General features: G+C 48.4%; 1 protein-coding gene across 1 annotated transcript in view; it reads right to left on the reverse strand.

Moving 5' to 3' along the window:
* LOC310920762 (olfactory receptor 14J1-like) overlaps positions 1–21,137 on the reverse strand; it is a gene marked incomplete at its 3' end in the record, with an annotated part of 1,005,486 nt that overhangs the window by 516,402 nt on the left and 467,947 nt on the right. The gene's annotated exons all lie outside the window — the stretch shown is intronic.

Consider the following 21,137-nt stretch of genomic DNA (forward strand, 5'->3'; position numbering starts at 1 on the left):
AGTTGTGCCTACTATGAGCTGTTTCTCTCTATCCAAGCCTTTTCCCTGCCAATACTCCCAGAGCCCAGCCCAGCCCTGGGGGCTCAGCTCTGCCCTGCACACCCCTCCCAGCACAGGCCACTGCCCAGGGGCATCTCCCTGGCACCAGGACCTTAAGGGCAGCTCAGACAAACAGAGATGCTGCAAGCCAAGGTGCTGCTGGTGCTGTCTGTAGGTAGAGGAGGGTGAGGGGGCACTTTCTGAGGGAGATCTGAGGCAGATCTGCTGATCCCCAGGGTGACAGTGCAGGAGTCTCAGTGACACAGACAACCCTGACAGCCCCTTTCCCTTTCCTTTAGGAGAAAGCTGAGAGCAGCCCTGGCCATGCAGCACCATCTCCACAGCAGGAGGAATCTGCCCTGATGGGGGTCACTCCTTCCACCTGCAACTTCTCCCCACAGTCCATGGGGAGCTCCCAGGCAGGCTGAGAGCTGCCCTTGGCAGGTGGCAGATCCCCTGGCCTGGCCAAGAGCCCTCAGGGCTGCAGCACCTGCTCTGCACCACAGCCCTGGGCAGCCCTGGCTGCAGCCCCAGCCTCAGCCCCTGCAGCCGTCCCTGGCAGCAGGAGCCATCCTGTCCTGTCCCTCTGACAGTGTCCAGGGCAGCCCCGCTCTGGAGCACATCCTCCCCCAAAGCAGCAAGGGCAGCAGAGCCATCCTTACAGTGCTGTCAGTCCTGTCCTGGGTCAGCTTTAGGAGATCCCTGCAGCCAGAGACTTACTGTGTCACAAGTGGTGAACATTTCTCTATGAATTATCTCAGAATTCTCCTTCCAGCTTCTTTGAGCCTCTGTCTGCTTCACTGCTCTCAGGTGCAGGCAGTGCCCTCAGCCCTACTGGGCTGTGAGAGATGTTCCTCTGAAGAAGCGCCTTTTTGAAGCTCCTCTTGATTGCCAGGAGCTGCCTCTGTGCCAGGAGCCCAGCCCAGCTCAGCATCACAGACACAGTACAAGGACTTTAATGAGCCTCTTGGGGATTTGTTGTTGTTTACAGTGTTTTCAGTCCCTTAGAGGGTCTTCAAAAAACTTCTTACAGACTTTACAGTAAATTGAAACTCCAAAGTTTCCTGAAGTTTTAATGGGTCCCACTGAGAAAGTGTCCCCAGGTTCCAGTTAGAGCAGAACACTGCAGACAGTGATGACAGGTGGGGACAAACCATGTAAAGGTGTCTGATGCTGAGCAAACCTGGATGGGTTTCAGAAATGCCAAAGGCCAAGGCCTGAGCTCCATCCTTCCTTTGCTGACAGCTCTGCCTCCTGCCTGCCTCTGCCTGGCCACACAGAGCCTTGGGCTTGATACCAAAAAGGGTTAATTCCATTTTTACTGTGCCTGTGAGCTTTTAACATATGGCACAAGTCATGCAGGGCCTGTATTCCCTGCAAGGGTGGTTGGAAGAGAAGAAGAAGACATCTGGCTCAAGGGTGCAGTGATAGAAAAACAAGGAATGAGTTTGGGAACTTGGGATGGGTTTTATGTAAATGGGTAAATTGTAGTATGCATTTAGTGGCTCTACACAAGCAATACACTTTTAGAAAAATGTGTCCACATAATATTAGGAATTACCCCACGAATAACCTCAGGCCTGAATAAATGATGCCCTCTTAAACACCAAATTAGTGTTAAAGAGTCTTATTCTGACATTTTCAACATTTACTGACAGCAGAGGCTCATAGAACCAAGGAGTCAGCTGTGACACCTTGGAATCTCATGAAACAAAGGGTCCATTGTGATGGAGTGGAACCCCTTGGAACCAAATGTCCATTCCATCAGAGCAGGACCTCATGGAACGAGGAGACCATTGCTGAGAATATGGAAGCTCATGGAACTGTGGGGTCATTGTGACAGTGTGGGGCTGCATGGAACCAATGGTCTATTGTGACACTGCAGAACCTTCTGGAATAAAGGTTATCATGGTATGCTATGGAACCTCATGGAACAAAGGATCCATGGGGACACTGCAGAACTCAGACCATTGTTGACAGTGCAAACACTCATGGAACCAAAAGTCCATTGTGACACAGCAAGGCCTCGTGGAACCAAGGGTCCATTGTGGCTCTGTAGGGCTTCACAGAACCAAGGAGACCATTTGGACACTGTGGGGCCTCATGGAACCACCTGCCACTGTGACACTGTGGGGCCTCATGGAAACAAGGGGCCAGTGTGACACAGCAGGGCCCCATGGAACCAAGGATCCAATATGACACCACCATTGTGACACTGTGGGGCCCCGAGGATCCAAGGGAACAGGGAACAGGTCTGGTTGGCTTGGCCTGACTGACTCAACTGACCTTGGCATGTTGAGGGTCTCTTCTCATGTGTTGCTGAAACCCTGGGGCTCTGGACTTTCCTTTCTATGGAAAAGAACCATCCCTCCTGTGTAGGCACCTACGGCCAAAATTGGTACTTCTCCAAAATTCACTGTATGCAAGGGTTTCTTCCAGACTAAAGCTGCCAGGACAGACAGGCCTGGCTTGCCTTGGCCCCTGCTGGTCACCTCTTATCTGCTCTGGAATAACTGGGGCTCTCTGCTTTCCTTCTTATGGGAATGAACTGGCCTTCTCATCCAGGTGCTAAAGACTGATAATGAGGATTCTGTCCCCAAAATTCCGAGATATGGAATATATATCCTGAATATGGAATCCAAGATATTGATTCCATTGCTCTCCAATGAAAGCTGCCAGACCAGACAGCTCTGGTGGCCTTGGCCTCTGGTGGCTGCCATTCATCAGCCCCGGAAACACTGAGGCTCCATGGTTTCCTTCCAGTGCAGACCATGGTGACACTTCAGAGCCTCATGGATCCAAGGGACCATTGTTACAATGTGGGAATTCATGGAACCAAGGGGATCACTGTGGCACTGCTGGGCTGCAGGGTCCCAAGGGGCCAGTGTGAAGCAGCAGGTCTTTGTGGAACCAAGAAGCCATTGTTGCATTCCAGGGCCTTGTGGACCCAAAGGGCCATTGTGATCCTGCAGGGCACTGTGGATCCCTGGAGACCATTGTGGCATTGCAAGGCCCCCTGGAATCATGGAGACCATGGTGACACTGCAGGGCCCCACAGAACCAAAGGGCCACTGTGACCCTGCTGGGCCTCATGGAAGCAAAGGGGCCATTGTGACACCTCAGAAGCAAAGAGAACATTGTGACACTCTGGGGCCTCAGGGAACCAATGGAACATGGAACAGATCTGGCTGGTTTGGCCTCCCAGGGGCCACGTGACAGGTCCAGCTGATCTTGGAATGCTGAGGGCTGCCTCTCATCAGCCCCATGAGCACTGGGGGCTCTGTACTTTCCTTCCTCTGGAAAAGAATCATCCATCTTTCCAGGTGCCCACAGCCAAAATTGATATTTCCCCTGAAAAAATCCCTATATGCAAGGGTTCTCCCAGACAAAAGCTGCCAGGACAGAGAGCTCTGGCTGGCCTTGGCCTCTGGTGGCCACCTCTCATCTCAGGGAAGCCCTGAGGAAAGTATTGTACAGGTTTGACTACTGGAATATTAATGAGTCTCTCATCCTCTGAAAACTCAGATACTCTTCTGATCATGTGTCCTTTTTTTCTCATGGTGTATTAGGCATGGAATATAATTTTCAGCTAAATAATATTATTCCTATACCTCTGCCAGTGTTATTGACACAAAACACCTCCTCTACACTGGCATCGAAGTAACATGCCTAAGCAAACACAAAAAAGAATCCAGCAGGAATTCTTTGTCTCTGCCCCCATCTGTCCCATCTCCTCTGGAGCTGGAGGTTCAGCCCCAGCACTCGGGAGGGCTCAAGGGGTCACAAGCTCAGCTCCCACACAGAGAACTTGTGGACCCTGGGGGACTTTTCTTGGCCCCTGCACCCTCCCCCAGGCTGAGATGGACACTGATGGTTTCTGTGCCAGGCTCTCTCAGCCCAGCCCAGCTCCCTGCAAGCTCTGCCAGCTGCCCTGAGCTCTGTGCAGCACCAAGGGCCTCTCCCCAGCACAGCCCAGCCGGCTCTGGCCCCACAGCTCTGCTCAGCCCAGGCTGCTCTGGGCAGGGGCCCCACGGCCTCAGCCCCTCTCAAGGGCACAGCAGCAGCTGCAGCTCACACAGGGCTCAGCCCCAGCCATGGGGGAACCTGCCTGGCCAAAGGAAAAGGAGGCTCCCTGGGTGCCCTGCTCTCCTCTGCAGGAGATCCTGAGAGCTCTGCAGCCCCTGCTGCCGTCCCATCTGCCCAGGCCAGCACAACAGCCCCTTGTGCCCTTGTGGCCCTCAGGAGCTGTTCCTGCTCCAGGCCCAGGGCCCATCCCAGAGCTGGGGCAGCCACAAAGCTCTGCCCATTTCTGTTCATTGCTGCTCTGATCAGGATGGATCCTCAGCCACTTCCAGGTTGATGATGAATTTTCCTTTTCCAGAGGCCTCTTCTTTTTTGAGCTCTTCAGTTGAGAAATTCATTGACAAAGGCTAATTAACATTTGTTCTAAACACCCAAATGAGACAAGCCCCTGGGAATAACTCAAGTCTTCAATTCTTCTGTGGTTTATTAGACAGATTTCAGAATTATATTCAAAGTGAATATATGATATTGAAAGGAATGAAGAGAGAATTGACTTGTCTTGTGCAGGCTTTTTTTTCGGTTTATAGATGGATATCTGCAATCCCCAGCTGATATTGATCCCCAGCACTGTCTCGTGCCGTCTGAATAGATCTGAAAATCAAGACCCTTCATGGCTGACAATCAATCACACTTTGTCCCTACCCCCACCCCACCATTTCCCTCATCCAGTCCCTGGCACTCAGAGCAGCCTTGTGCAAATCTCAGCTTCCTCCACTCCAGGCTGCACCTGCAGCTTTCAGCTCCTTGGCACCAACTCCCACCTGCTTTCCTTGCAAAAGGAGCTGCCTGAGACACACAGGGATGTTCATTTATTGTTACCAAACAAAACCAAGGGAAGGCACAGCTCCATAACAAGCAAAACTCATTCCTCTGCTGTATATTATATTCACTTTCCACATCAGACGGTCTCAGACCAATGGTAAATACATTCTGTGTCCAGCACAGATCCCAGGATGCCCCAAACCCTCCCTGCCCCAAGTCTGTCCACATTTGCTCTTTGCACACACAAGTCACACGCTGAAGTAAGGAGCTCTCTCCAAGCCCACAGGGAGGACAAGAGAGAGAGTGGATGAAGAGCTCCCTTGTGCAGAGCTATAGCTGCACTAATCCCAATATTCTGGGCTCACAGGAACTGAATCCAGCACCCTCTGCAGCATCTGTTCCCTGGGTCCAACTCTGTCTGGATGGCCAGGCCCAAGGAGTGCTGGGGAATGGAGTCACATCCAGGGGTGTCCCCAGGGCTCAGGATTGGGGCCAGGTCAGTTAAATCTCTTGATGGATGATCTGGATGAGGCACCGAGGGCACCCTCAGTCAGTTCCCAGTGAGCCCAGGCTGGGTGGGAGTGTGGCTGTGCTGGAGGGCAGGAAGCTCTGCAGAGGGATCTGGACAGGCTGCAGCCATGGGCCCAGGACAATTGGATGAGGTTCAGCAAGGCCAAGGGCCGGCTCCTGCCCTGGGCTCACAACCACCCCAAATCCCTGGCTGTGCCCTGCCCCTGATCCCCACAGCCTGTCCTGTTCCCTTCATCCCTGCATTGCCAGGGACTTTCTGGGACAAGGCAGCTCTGCTGTGGGTGTGGAGGGAGATGCAAGTGCCACCACTGGAGTGGGAACCAAAACTCACACCAGGTTGTGTCCTTTGGGGGTCAAGAATTGGTGGGACTCAGAGGCACAGAAAATGTCTCTCCATTGCCAACATAAAAAATGTAAACATGATACTATTTAAGAAACATTGAAATTCTTCCCTCAGCAATGTCAGACATCCCAGCAACATCTGACATGTCCACCATTTACAAGGGATTCCTGCACAAAACCAAATTTAGACTAAGATTGATAACATAGGGTTGAATTGATTTCTAAAATAGCAAGGGCCGAAAAACAGGGATCGGCTCCACTTGTGACCAGGATGTTATTCTGAGCTATTGTTTTAATTAAATGAAGTATAAAGCATAACTTTGCACAGGTGGTAGGGGGAAAGAAAGGGGGAACCTTGGTAGAATGCATAGGCCCTAAAAGAATAAAGTTAGGTCAGGAGGATCTGTACCGATATAATCATTAGCAAGACGCATGCCAGAATTGTCAATTGTAATATCAGTTTGGTAACTAAATATGATTATTTTCTCCAACCAGAATCTTGAGCAAGAATCACACAGACTATTGTTCCTCGGGATGGAATCAATGGAACAATGGGGTTTAATGTTTAACACGAATCCTTATGTAACAAGAAAGGTATAAAACTGTAACCATAAAGCATGTTGGACAAGCCGAGATCTGGGTCTGGACTCCCGGCTTCCAGAGCTCTGAAATAAAGCACCGCATACAATTTCGCGATTGTGTGTCCTTTCCTCGGCTAACATTTTGGCGACCCAAGATGGGACCTTGTGAGCGCTGCTGAGGACCTCCCAACCCGATCACACTCCAGCCGGCACCGAGGGATTCTTGGGGAGCCCATCGCGCCGGGACCCCCCGCTGCTCACAACATCCCCTGGGAAAGAGGTAAGGTGCTTTATTATTTGGTTTGGTATGGGTGCCTGCCTGTTAGACGCAGCAAAAGCTGCGCGTGGTTGAGCTAAGGAATTCCTGGTATTCCTAGGCAGCCGTCCGTCAGTCAATTGCGAAAGCATTGCAGGTTTGGCGGTGGTGGTTTTATGTAGTTATAATGGAGAAGCTAAGAGGATTAAAAGGGTTTTGGGTGGCAATGCCCCCATCCCACATGCTTCTCCATTGGGTTGTTTGTTGGCACATTGGAAGGAAGGAAATTTTCGTCAAGAATTACATAAGGATAAGTTGATTGATTATCGTACTGTGTGGTGGCCTGAGTACATTTTGCCTGATAACTGGAGATGGCCGGAAAATGGGTCTTTACAATTGGAACTTATATCACAACTGATGACACATTGTAAACGAGAATCAAAACTTGATGAATTGCCATACGTAGATCTTTTCTTTTATTTAAAAGAGAAACAGGCATGGTTGGTGGAATGTAGAATACAAGCACTGGTCTTAGAAAATAATTGTTTGGCTTGCGTCCAAGATAAGTGTTGTGTAGAACACCTGGTTTTGGAAAAAAAAAGGGAGGAGATGATTTGGAAGCTGATTTATTTGTAGGACCCACTGCCCCTACCAATGCTCCCTCAGCATTAAGTTCCACTCCACTTACTCTCACCCCACCTGATTCTGTTTCCTCTCCCCTGCTTACGCCTATCCAAAATGCTTCTCCTGGCTATCCCCCTTCTCTGCTGACACTTGCTCAAAGATTTATCCCTCTACCGACCCTCCTCTCCCACCTACGCCTATGTCATCGGCTCCTGTCCCCTATCCCCAATCCTCCTCTGCCTAAGTTGCGCACTGCTTCTATCCCTGACAACGATCAGGATTTGACTGTGGGGCGAGGATGAAGGGGAGGGAGATGCAGAAGGGACAGAACGGAAAGCAGTGATAGTGGAGAGGATAGCTCAAATTCAGCCAGGAAATATACTGGTCTTCAGATAGATAGTGAGCAAGCAAGGATTCAGCTCACCTTTATTTTTCTAGACCAATCACAGGAGGACATTAGGAAAAGTTACAGAAACTGGAAAGCGGAAAGTTAAGAAGTTTGGACAAGCTTTTAGAGGTGGCGATGACGTGGTGGCAGAACCGGTCGGGACAGTAATAGAGGTGGTTTTGGCAGAGGCTGTGGAGTATTAAGAATAAATAAATTAGAAGGACATTGAAAGTGAGAGTGCCCAAACTAGTTTAGTCAGTATGTTCAGCCTCAGTTGGATAGCATAGCCAGAGTCATGGATCTGTGAGGGGAAGCCAGGATCAAAGGAACAGATGGTCACTCTGCGCTTAGAAGGGAAAGATGTCACTTTTCTTGTAGATATTCCATATTAAATTATGTAGAAGGGCAGATTGGGGAGAAATTGATTGTAATTATTGGAGCCACAGGGAAGGAGGAGATACGGCCATTCCTGCAACCTCTAGATCTAAGCTTTGGAAATAAAACTTTAACACATGAATTTTTATATATACCTGGGTGTTCAGCTCTGCTCTTGGGGTGTGATTTTCTGGCAGCTCTAGAGGCAGTGATTACTTTTGAGAATGGTGAACTTGTAATGAGGATACCTGAGTCTGAAGCAGGAAAGATTTTAATGGTAAAAGAGAAACCAACTCCCAATATTCCTAAAGAAGTAGAAGCAGCAGTGATTCCCTCTGTGTGGGAAATGGATATACTAAGAAAATCTAAATTGGCACAGCCAATACAGGTAGAATTGAAGAAAGGAGCAAGTGCCATGCAAATTAAACAATATCCTATCAAGACAGAAGCATGACAGGGAATAGCAAAAACCATTGATAAATTCCTAAAGTACCAAATTCTAGAAGAATGTGAATTAAAATACAATACTGCAATATTCCCAGTAAAGAAATCTAATGGTGAGTATAGACTTGTACAAGATTTAAGGGGCATAAATGAGATAACTAAAAAGACATTCATCTAGTAGTTGCTAATCCTTATACATTGCTAGCATCTGTGAAAGAGACATACAAATGGTTTACTGTAATTGATTTAAAATATGCCTTTTTCTGCATACCCCTTGACCAAGATAGTAGGAAACTATTTGCCTTTAGGTGGGAACATTCAGAAAGTGGAAGAAAGACCCAGCTCACCTGGACTCAATTACCGATGAAGTACAAGAACTCCCCCACCCTATCTGGGAGTTAATTGGGGAAGGAACTGAAAATCTGGACTAAAGGACAGGTGCCAAGAGACCAATACCTAATACTTCAGTATGTATATGAAATTTTGATTGCAACTGAGGAAGAAGCAACTTGCATAAAGGTAACAGTTGAGATTTTAAATTCATTGGGAATGGGAGGATATAAGGTGTCAGAGAAAAAGCACAAATTGCCCAACAGACTGTGATCTATTTGGGATGCAAAATCTCACAAGGGCAAAGAAAACTAGGTACTAATCGTATCCAAGCTCTTTGTGCCATTCCAGAACCCCAGAATCTACATGAGCTGTGGATTTTCCTTGGGATGACTGGGTGGTGTCACCTGTGGATCATGGACTATGGCCTGATTGCGAAATCTTTGTACAAGGCTCAGAAGATGCAGTCATTCACCTGGGGAAAACCACAGAGAGAGGCCTTCCAGAAATTGAAGGTAGCACTGACAACTGCTCCTGCTCTAGGGTTACCTGATCTGTCCAAAGACTTTCAGCTGTATGTACATGAAAGGCAGCAACTGGCACTGGGAGCCCTGACCCAACGACTGGGAAGCTGGAAAAGGCCGGTGGGTTACTTTTCCAAACAACTCGACAACGTAAGTGCTGGATGGCCTTCATGTCTACGGGCAGTGGCAGCTACTGTGCTGCTGATACAAGAAGCCAGGGAGCTCATGATGCAAAGACACATAGATGTCTTCGTGCCGCATATGATAACCACGGTTTTGGAGCAAAAAGGGGGCCACTGGCTCTCTCCAAGCAGGATGATGAAATTCCAGGTAACCCTGACTGAGCAGGATGACGTGACTCTGAAAACCACTAACCTTTTGAATCCAGCCTTGTTTCTAGGTACCACAGCTGAGGAAGGTCCACTAGAACATGACTGTGTGGAGGTAATCGAGTACACCTATGCAGCAAGAGCAGACTTGAAAGACATCCCTCTAGAACAACCAGAATGGGAACTATTCACAGATGGAAGCAGCTTTATGGAAAATGGAATCAGATACGCTGGATATGCGGTAACCACAGTTGATAGGGTAGTGGAGGCAAAAGCATTACCACCAAGTACTTCTGCTCAGAGGGCAGAACTGGTCGCACTAACCAGAGCCCTAGAATTGAGCAAAGGAAAGACAGTCAACATATGGACTGACTCAAAATATGCCTTTGAAGTAGTACATGTACATGGTGCCTTATGGAAGGAGAGGGGACTGCTATCCTCTCAAGGCACACGGATCAAACATCAGGATGCAGTCCTGCAATTAATAAGTGCAGTACAGAAACCCGAACAGGTAGCGATTATGCACTGCAAAGCACATCAGCCAGGTAACTCCAGAATCTGTGAGGGAAATTGAAAAGCAGATTGGACAGCCCGCCAGGTGGCACGAGAAGTACAGACAACAATGGCACTAATACCATCAAAATTTAATGTATCCCAATTCAATTTGCCTTCCCAGCCAAAGTACACGGTGGAAGACGACAGGTTAGCACGTCTGCTGGAAGCACAGAAGAACTCAGAAGGGTGGTATGTAACTGTACAAGGGCAAATAGTGGTACCCCCCCTTGGTAATGAGAGAAATTTTACAAATAAGACATAATGAGTGTCACTGGGGTGCAGAGGCATTGGTAGCATTGGTAAAACAACACCTAATCTCCTCACAGATGCAAACAATGGCAAAATCAATAATGTCAAAGTGTGAGATATGCTTAAAGAACAATCCAGTGGCTAGACGACAGGCACGGTTAGGGAAAATTCAGATAGGAATAGAACCAAGAAATTATTGGCAGGTAGATTTTGCAGAACTACCCAGAGCTCGGGGATACAAACATCTGTTAGTAGGGGTTGACACATTTTCTGGATGGCCAGAAGTCCTTCCCTGTCGCACCAATCAAGCAAAAGAAATAGTTAAGTAGTTACTGCAGGAGATCATTTCTAGATTTGGGGTGCCCCTAGGGATATCATCAGACAGAAGTTTACATTTTATAGCTACAGTGGTACAGGAAGTAAGTAGATTATTAGGAATATTTTGGGACTTCCACACACCATATGAACCTCCTAACCTGTCCTGGGTTGACAGTGCTCTCTATCCCATAATCCCATATCGTGGACACCCTTGTTATGTCTAAGAGGTGTTCCGTCCCCTTTAGGGGGGGCGGGCACTGGCTGCGGGCTGGCTCCGCTTTGCTTGGCTTTGGCTTCTGCTTCTAGGCGCTCGCTGTCTTGCAATTTTCTGCTAGTTTCTTGCCCTTTCGTTCTTTTGTTTTTTCTTCCTTTCTTTCTGCCGCCTCTGTGCTCTGTTTGTTTTTTTTTTCCCTTTTCCTCTTCTCCCTTTCCCCCCCCCCCCCTTTAAGATTTAGGACCGGCACCCGGAGCTGATCTGGCTGGAGGAGTCCGAGGAAGATCGCCGGGGCTTGTAAGAGAAGCTGCGCGCCCCTCCCCTCACAGTAACCTGAGCTTTTTCTGTTCTTTTTTTTTTCCCTTGTGTCGGGGGGTGTTTATTCATTTGTTAATAAACCGGTTTTTTCCACTTTGTGTTCAAGAGACTCCTTCCCAAACCCAGGGTTGGGGGGAGGGGTGGTAGAGGTTTTGTTATTAGGGGATTCCTTGAAGGTTTTCCCCTAATTCAACCCAAACCAGAACATAACCCTAATGCAAATGTACATATCATGATGTGTATAATTATGTTCTGTCTCTTGGGAGAGCTTTAGCTCAGCTCCTAAGTGTCCTTGTGTAGAATAAGCCACTGACTCTCGAGAATCCAGTCCATGATATCGAAACCAGGAAATGAGGCATACACCAGAGCCCAGAAGAAAGAACCATTGAAAGAGAGGTGGACTGGCCCTCATCAGGTACTGCTAACCACCTTTACAGCAGTCAAAGTGGCTGAAGTGGAACCCTAGATACACTACACGAGAGTGAAGAAGGTCCTTTGAGGAGTTCAATCATGAGCTGTGCAAACTGTGGAACCAACGAAGCTGAGGATAAAATATCTGTAACTGTTTTTAATGGTATCAGTAACTATGCTCATGCTCATGCTTATATCATGGTTAATGTTAATTCTATGGATTCTAATGTCACCAGTAGGGAATGCTGTTGCTTTGGGATATGGAATGCAACAAGGTCAATCAACCATTCTTCATTCTAGGATGAAGAGAGAAGTGCAAACAGAGACACAGGTAATAGAAGCTCCTAATACAATTCGGGCTGAAAATGTGATGATTGGATTGGTTAAAGACTTTGGCAAAATGCAAAATACTAGTAGAATAACAGCCTGTCTGCCAATACCAATGGCAGCAGGGGACCCTATAAGTTGGGGAATTATAACATCAAATTTACCGGATATAAAAGGGAACAAAACAGTTAGATGTAAACAAGTGCCAGAGTCAAGGATTGTGTTTAAAGAGTACTGGAAAATAACAGAAAGAGCTTATATGAAAACCCCGAGGAAAAAGGTCTGTAAGTTAAGTCATGGACAGCTGGGAAAACTGGTAGAATGGTGGGTTAAGGATGAAGACCTTGCAAAGTGGGAATGCTGGTTACCACACTATCAAAAGGTTAAAGAGAATGCTACAGAGAGCACTGTGGTATGGAGGTGCGAAGAAAAAGAATGGAAAGGTCTAGAGCCCTGGGACAGTGCATGGACTGTAAGCATACTCCAGAAATTCCAATATATGGCAGACACTCCCTGGTGTATTAAATGGGAAGGCCCCAAGAATGACACAGACCCAGCAGTAACGAATACTGAAACCAGCAGTAGAAGGGAAGCAAATAAAGTAGATTGGTGGGCATGTGATAAGATTTATGACTGCACTTCTGATGACCTGGAGATAAAACAATGGTCACTATTGGCAGTAGCCTTACAAATTGGTTGTGGTTGCAGAGGGATCAGACATAAACAAGGTAAGATAGAATCTAGGATTGTAGTGGGATGTAGCAGGAGTACAATTCGGAGTCTGGTGCAATTTGTATGGGCAACAAGTGATGGTAGATGGATGACACACCTGCCAGTGGATGGGGAAGTAAAAGAAATTACCAAGGGTCTCCCTACTTTATGTCCCATTTGGAAAAGGTCCCCATTTAATGGGAGCCATGAGCTCCTGCAAATCAGAACAAAGCAGGATGTCCCAGATAGTGAAGATCAAGATGATACCTGCCAGGAACCCTCTAGCAGAGTAAAGCTTAGGTGGGCCCTGGAGTCTTTGTTTGGTCCTGTTGCAAACTATCAAAATAGGGAAATGTTATATAGGCTCACAGGTCAGGTAGATAGACTAGCCAGAGTTAGGAGAGAAGGATTCAGAGAACTCAATATGCAATTACAAGCCACTACCAAAATGACCCTACAAAACTGATTGGCTCTAGACATGCTACTTTTAAAAGAGCATGGAGTGTGTGGATATTTAAAAGGACAAATTGACCACTGCTGCGTCCACATCCCAAATGTAACTGCAGATGTAGAATATGATATTAGTCAAATAAAACATATAGAACATGAGGTACAAGAGGAGCAAAAGGATTTAGCTACTACTTGGTTAGACAAAATCTTTAACAAGTTGGGATGGAATGTGAGTTCATGGGTAAAATCTATCCTTGAGAACTTGATAACTTTACTAATCATATTTCTAGCGATTTGGTTAGCTTTTAGAATCCTGAAGAGAGAAATACAGAAAAGGACATCCTGAAACAAAACAATAATGAAGACACTGACACGAGACAAGACCCCACATCCAGCGCCTGCAATTCATAACAACTTCCACCACGGGGCCCACGTCAACCATGGATTTGAAGACGAACATCCAGTATAGACACAGAAGATGAATGGACTGTAATTCTGTGAAAGCATTTGCATAGTAGAATAAAAATACTTTCAAAGGGGGGAATGATAACATAGGGTTAAATTGATTTCTAAAATAGCAAGGGCCCAAAAACAGGGATCGGCTCCACTTGTGACCAGGATGTTATTCTGAGCTATTGTTTTAATTAAATGAAGTATAAAGCATAACTTTGCACAGGTGGTAGGGGGAAAGAAAGGGGGAACCTTGGTAGAATGCATAGGCCCTAAAAGAATAAAGTTAGGTCAGGAGGATCTGTACCGATATAATCATTAGCAAGACGCATGCCAGAATTGTCAATTGTAACATCAGTTTGGTAACTAAATATGATTATTTTCTCCAACCAGAATCTTGAGCAAGAATCACACAGACTATTGTTCCTCGAGATGGAATCAATGGAACAACGGGGTTTAATGATTAACACGAATCCTTATGTAACAAGAAAGGTATAAAACTGTAACCATAAAGCATGTTGGACAAGCCGAGATCTGGATCTGGACCCCCGGCTTCCAGAGCTCTGAAATAAAGCACCGCATACAATTTCGCGATTGTGTGTTCTTTCCTCGGCTAACAAGATGGTTCTGTGATAGATATAAACACAGTTCACTTGTTGAATCAGGATGCTCTGCATGAAGTGGGGATAAAACAGGCTGAACAATTCCTGATTTGCAAATCTGTCAGTGGTGGATGGAAAAGGGAGTCAGGTTGCCTTTGGTGGTAAGGAAATGCTGAAACCAACCTGACTCATTTCATCTCCTCCTGTCCTGGCTGAACCTCCTCTCTTGCCCCTTCCACCCATTGTCTTTTGTCTCCAACCAGGCCCCCAGTGAAGAGCCTGGCTCTGTGTTCTCCATCACCTCCTGGCTGGCACTGCCAGGCTGGGATCAGGAGCCCCTCAGCCTTCCCTGCTCAGGGCTGGACAAGCCCAGCTCCCTCAGCCTCTCCTCACAGCCCAAGGGCTCCAGCCCCACCTTGGAGCCCTTCCCTAACCCTGCTGCAGCTGCCAGACATCTTTCCTGCCCTGGGGAACCCAACCCGGGCCACAGTGACCTGGATAATCCCTGTCCTTGATGTCCTGGTCACACAGCCCAGCCCCTTGTCCCCGTGTCAGGCTCTGGGGGTTGATTTGTGGAACATCCTTGGGGGAGGCTGCAGTGCTGGGGGCAGGGGGAACCCAGGGGGACAGGGGACCCTGCTGGGCACGAGCATCAGGGGAGACTTCTCTGGGGGGAAATGTGAGTGGAGTGACCTCACATAGCCCCCCTGTGATGTCACAGCCCCCCCGTGATATCACATCTTGCTCTGTGATGTCACGGCCCTCTGTGATGTCACAGACTGTTTTGTGATGTCACAGGCCGCTCTGAGAGTCACAGCTGTTGTCACACCCTGCTTTGTGGTGTCACACAGCTGCACTTTGATGTTACAGCCCACTCTGTGACATTACACCCTGCTCTGTGATGTCACTCTGTCGCCCTATATGATGTAAGAGTGATGTCACAGCTGGCTCTGTAATGTCACAACTTACCCTGTGACGTCACAGGTCACTTTGTTACGACACACAGCTGACCTTTGATGTTAAAGCCTGGTCTGTGATGTCACAAAGACACTCTGTGATGTCACGCAGTCTCATCTATTACACCATAGCTGATCAGTGACCTCACATAACACACTCTGTGATATCATAGCTCACACTGTGATGTCATAGCCCACTCTGTGTCATCACTGAACCCATTCTGTGATGTCCCACAGCCCCTCTCTGACATCACAGCTGCTCTGTGCCTCTGTCACACACAGCCACAGAGGTGCCCCTATGACACAGCCCCCTCTGGGACATCACACAGCCCCCCTGTGACATCACGGCCACTCTGTGACCTCACAGCCCCTCTCTGCAATGTCCCCCAGTGTCACCTCTGGGGCAGGGCAAGCCGGCAGCCTCCAGGAGCATTTGGGCCCCTGTGCCTGCAGCCCCCAGTGGCCGGAGGTGCCCAGCAGCTCCCGCAGGCTGCAGAACCTCGGCGCCAGCCCCGACAGCCACAAGTGTCCGTCCTGGTCCCGGCGGAGCCGGCACCGCTTGGAATCCCGGCCGGAGCGCGGCTGTGGAGCCACCGCCGGGCTCAGCGGGGCGGGGACCCCCGGGAGCCCCCAAACCCCTCCTGCCCCGCGGGTGCCCGCAGCAGCCCCAGGGCTGTGCCCGTGCCCGTGTCACCGTCCCCGCGGGGGCCAGGGCTGTGTTTCCCTCCCGGGGACGGGGCCCTGCGCGCTCCCGGCCTCCAAACCCCCGGCGCTACCCTGGGGGTCTCACCTGGACGCAGACGCTCAGCAGGGAAGTGTCCAAGGCCCGGGGGCTGCGGCACAGCAGGGACAGCCCCGGGGCACCCCCGGCCGCCTCCAGCTCGGTCACAGCCAACTCGGCGCTGCCAAGGGCAGGGATGGCCCTGGTCCCCCTCGGGGACACCCCGGGACCCCCCGTGCCCACCCCTGTGCCCACCCCTCACCACGGTGTCCCCAAGCCCCGCAGCTCCCGGGATGCCCAGGGGGCGGGATGGGGACCCGGCCCTCCCGGGGGGATTCTGTCACCTCCCTTCCCCCGGCACCGCCGGCTCGGGGCTGCTCAGGGGCTCCCGGCAGGCCCCGAGGGGCCCGTGGCACTGCTTTGCCACGTCCCCCCGGAGCCGGGCAGGGGCCACCTCCCTGCAGAAGGAGCGCTGGGCACCCGCCCCCAGCCGGGAGTGGCCATCGAGGAGAGGCCCCAAGGAACGAGCCTCCCGCAGCCCGGGCAACTCCCCCTCCTGCGCCAGGCGGGGCGGCAGCCCCACGTCCCCCCGAGCCCCCGGGGGCTCCCCAAACCCCCCCGGCTCCCCAGCACCCGCTTGTCCGCCTTGGAGAGGGGGACGAGCCGCTTCTCCACGGGGCCGCCCTCCCGGCTCGCCGCCTGCTCGGTGCTGATGTCGGCGATGTCGGGGCTGTCACACAAGTGCTGGAGCTTCCCTGGGGACACCGCCGGGGTGACACTGCCGGGACCCTCGTCCCCACACTATGAGACCCCCCCCACAGCCACCGGCAGCGCCTCGGAATCACCAGGGACAAGAGACAGAGATGGGTGGTGGGCTGTTCCCAGGGATGCCAGAATGATTGTCAGGATCTTCCAAAAGATGCCACACTGTCTCCATAGTTGTCACAATGTCCCCGTGTCTGTCAGGCTTTCCAGTGGCTGCCAGGCTGTCCCCAGCCATGCTGGGCTCTCCCCGGGGTGCCACCCTGCCCCCCCAGCCCCGGCTCACCTGTCACAGCTGCAGACCTGTCCCGGGCTCTGCCTCTCCTCCTCGGGGATGTGCAGCATGTCCAGCACGGCCAGGCTCAGCCCTGCTCCTGCCTGCTGATGTGCTGAGCCTGAGCAGCAGCCTCAGCCAGAGCTGACTGACAAGGTGAATCCTGGGCACTCTGTCATTAACACCTGGAGAAGAACAGATAAGAGATGAAGGGGGAGCACAGTGGAGCTTGTGAATTGAGATATCTTAGCCTTGGTTAGGTACAGGCCATGGTGTAGAGAGAGCACAGATATGAACAAGAGCTAGGAAGACACATTTAACTGTCAAGGTTCTTTAAAACTATGGAATTTTGTAAAAATTTTGCAAAAGCTGCCAAATAATGTGAACACTAGGCTGTCTGTAGTTTGTGGAAAAAATTTTGCAACTGTTTAGGGCTGTGGCCTCTTTTGACCTCCGACAAGTACGTAACACTGTACTGTGAGAATAATACCTGATTTCAATGGTTTCAATAACTTCAATTCCTTTCTACCCTGACTTCAACTTAAACTTCGATAAATTTTATTTTCAATTCAAACTCTGACCTTTTTTTACTGAAGCTTTGACTTAAGGCTCCCTGCTTGGATTCCTTTTGCACACCCTCTTTGAAGTCCCATCTCTCAGTTGTGCAGCACCCACCGAGTCTAAGGCTCAGCTCAGGCCAAGCTGTGGCTTTCACTGATGGCAGAAGTGTTCCATCCAGCCCTCCTCATCTAGGTCTTAGTTCTGGCCAGGCTATGGCCCTGACTGGCTGGAAAAGCATCAAACCCAGGTGTTTCTGTGCTTGAAATGAAAGCAAGTCACTTGGACTAACTGATTTGGCTTTACAGAAGCTGAACCCTTTTTTCCTCATAGATAAACATGAAAAGCCTTGTCTGGAAGAAGCTCTTCAAGTCCTCCTTGTGAAAAGGAGGGCCTTCAGCAAGAGCAGACCCCGAGTACCAGCAAAGCATATAAGCAGATATAACTTGTGCCTTATTAATTTTGTTCAGAATTACATCTTTTGTTCCTATTATAATTGCTAAAACAAGAAGAGGGGAAAAGAGGGGTGCATGTACACCCCCCTCAAGAGTCTTTGGTGTTCTCATGTTCTCATGTTTTTCTCATGTTTTTAAATCAATTCAAAACATAATCTAGCAAGCCAACAGCTTGTCAGAAGCAGAAGATTGTCAATAAGAAGACAATTTACCCACCACCTTACTTGAACTCCAAAACTCACACATTTGGGAGACATCAAAGGCAAAAAGATGTGTGTTTTATTTTAAATGGCTTTAAGATTAATCATTTACTATTTTCTAGTGTTAAATTGTAAGTTGTAACTTCTAACCTGTGACATGCTAGCCTAAAAGACCCTGATAGGAGTGAATTTTGCCTAACAGCTCCTAGACATGAATGCTGCAGCTCCAATAGTACATGGGCACATCTCTGGCTAGGGGAACTAAGTTTATCAAATTGACTAAAAAGTCTCATTTGAATTAAATTCATATAGTCTTTGTCATCCTATCTGCAAGCACCTGCAAGAAGGATTACAAAGAGCACTTTTGCATTTTTAAAATTTTAACTGAAAAGGGTGATTTGTCACAGCTAGTCTTTAGCTAAGACAAAATGAATCTGGTCCTGGCGAGTCCAGTTCAGCTGACCTGGCTTGTTCTAGAAATCCCCAGGTGAATAAGAGAGCTCGTGCAGAGACCTCAGCCAGTCATGGTCAGTCCAGAGAGCAGAGATATCACTGGTCAAGGAGCTGAGTGGGGCTAAGACTCAGACCAATCAGTGTCTAGAGCTGGGACTTTTGAACTCCCTTTTTAAGAAGGTTTTGAACAACAAAACTGGCTGTTTTGTCTCATGATGAAGAGGACTCAAGTCATGATTTCTGTCTCCATACCTACAACTGTCACATAATGGAACAGAACAGCAGAGCCTTGAAGAAACAGATAAAGGATGTAACCCCAGAAAACAGAAGTCATTCAAAGTGCAAGCAGGATGCCAGCTCAGCTCTGCAAGGCTGACAAAACAGAAGTTATGCAAAACAAGGATATTGCCTTCACTCAAAAGTGGGGGTAAAGAAACTGCCGCCTAAAAAGGACATTAGACATCGAAGACAGAGCTCAAAGAACCATGTAAGGACTTGTGATAAGAGGTGCAACTATATCAAATAAAGTCAAAGGAAGTGGGGATAGCTCATGAATATGTAGTCAGTGTGTGCGATAAAATATCTGTTCATTCCATGTGATAACATAGGGTTAAATTGATTTCTGAAATAGCAAGGGCCCGAGAACAGGGATCGGCTCCACTTGTAACCAGGATGTTATTCCATGCTATTGTTTTACCTAAACCAAGTATAAAACTTTGCTCAGGTGGTGGGGGGAGAAAAAGGGGAACACTGGTAGAACACAGACTTCAGAGAATAAAGATAGGTCAGGAGGATCTGTACCAGTACAATCATTAGTAGACACATGCTAGAATTGTCGATTATGATATTAGTTTGGTAATTAAATATGATCATTTTCTCAAACTAGAATCTTGAGCAAGAATCACATAGACCATTGTTCCTTGGGATGGAATCAATGGAACAATGGAGTTTAATGATTAACATGAATCCTTATGTAACAAGAAACGTATAAAATTGTATTCATTTTAGCATGTTGGTGAGGCAAAATTTTGGGTCGTCTGAACTGGACACTCGGCTCCCAGAGCTCTGAAATAAAGCACCGCATACAATTTCGCGATTGTGTGTTCTTTCCTTGGCTAACACATACTCGGAGCACTCGAATGGTGAAAGGATCACCCAAGTGACCAGCAGCTGTAATAAAGAATACCTGCTGTCAAATACTCAAAACTGTTTTTAAAAGTTTCTATCCAGTGGATTTCAGTTCCAATGGTGCCCTTGACTCCATTTTGCCCCACTGTGGCAGGACATCCCCCCTACTACAGAAGAGCTTATCTGCAGCTGGTGTGACAGCTCCAGACATTCTCTCCCCCATGTGAAGTGATGAGACAATCTTGGCCAGTTAGTTGTTATGACCCAGGGAGTTGTTTCTTCCTCTGGTGCTAGGAGTAGAACTCCCAGTAAACAACTGGGTATGAGAACAGATAAGGGGAGATAAGCCAGAGATTTCTGACTGAAAAGGCACTACTTTTAAACTATAAAAGCTACACCATTTTCCATTGAGATAGAGGCCTCCTACACACACTCTGGAAACATGCAGGGACTTCTCCCACATGCTCAGATGAGAACTCTGCAGATACTTTCCCTGGGAATTGAAAGAAGAATTCTATGCATACCCAAACACCAACTTGATGGTAAATTACGTTGAATCCTAATCTATACTATCTTTGCTATCTGTTATATGGGTACTTTTAGACTATTTGTAGTTCTTTTTGTTTTATTCTTGTGTACTATGTAATCTGTTAAGATTTTGTCTATTGAATAATTCATTTTGTCATAGGCCTAATCTGCCATCATTAAAAACTTGTGACCAAGAGCAATCTGGAGTGCAGGCTGCTCCAAACAGAGCTACTGCCAGAAATCTGGGTCAAAGGCAGGACTTGTCTAAGCTCTCTCTCTCCATTCACAACACCCACAGTTTCACAATGGCTCCTTAGTTCCATGAGGCTCTGCAGTGTCACAATATCCTGTAGTTTCCATGAGCATCTGTACTATCACCCGTGTCCTTTTTTTCATCAAGGCCCACAGTGTCTCAATGGCCCCTTGCCTTTATGTGGACATCCTGTGTCACATTGGTTCCTTGGATCCACGAGTTTCCGTAGTGTGACCATGGTCTCTTTGGTTCCACAAGCTCTTGCTGCGTCACAATGGACCCTTGGATCCATGAGCTTCTGTAGTGTCACCATGATCTCCTTGGATCCAGTGTCACAATGGAAAACTGGTTCCATGGGACCCCAGAGTGTCACACTAAACCCCTAGTTCCATGAGGTTCTGTAGTGTCACCATTGTCACCGTGGTCGAATGAGGCCCTTGAGTATCACAATGGCTGCTTGGTTCTGTCAGCTTCCATAGTGTCAACAATGGTCTCCTTGTTTCTGCAGCATCATCATGAATTCTTTCTTCCGTGAGGTTCAATCTTGGTTTGAAAGACAGGTGTCTGCTAGGGAAGGCAGGAGCTTCCCTTGGAATGGAGAATGTAAACCCCGTCCCTCCAAATCATTATAATTTT

This window comes from Zosterops lateralis (genome assembly GCF_965231275.1).
Source record: "Zosterops lateralis genome assembly, chromosome: 31".
NCBI classification, from domain to species: Eukaryota; Metazoa; Chordata; class Aves; order Passeriformes; family Zosteropidae; genus Zosterops; species Zosterops lateralis.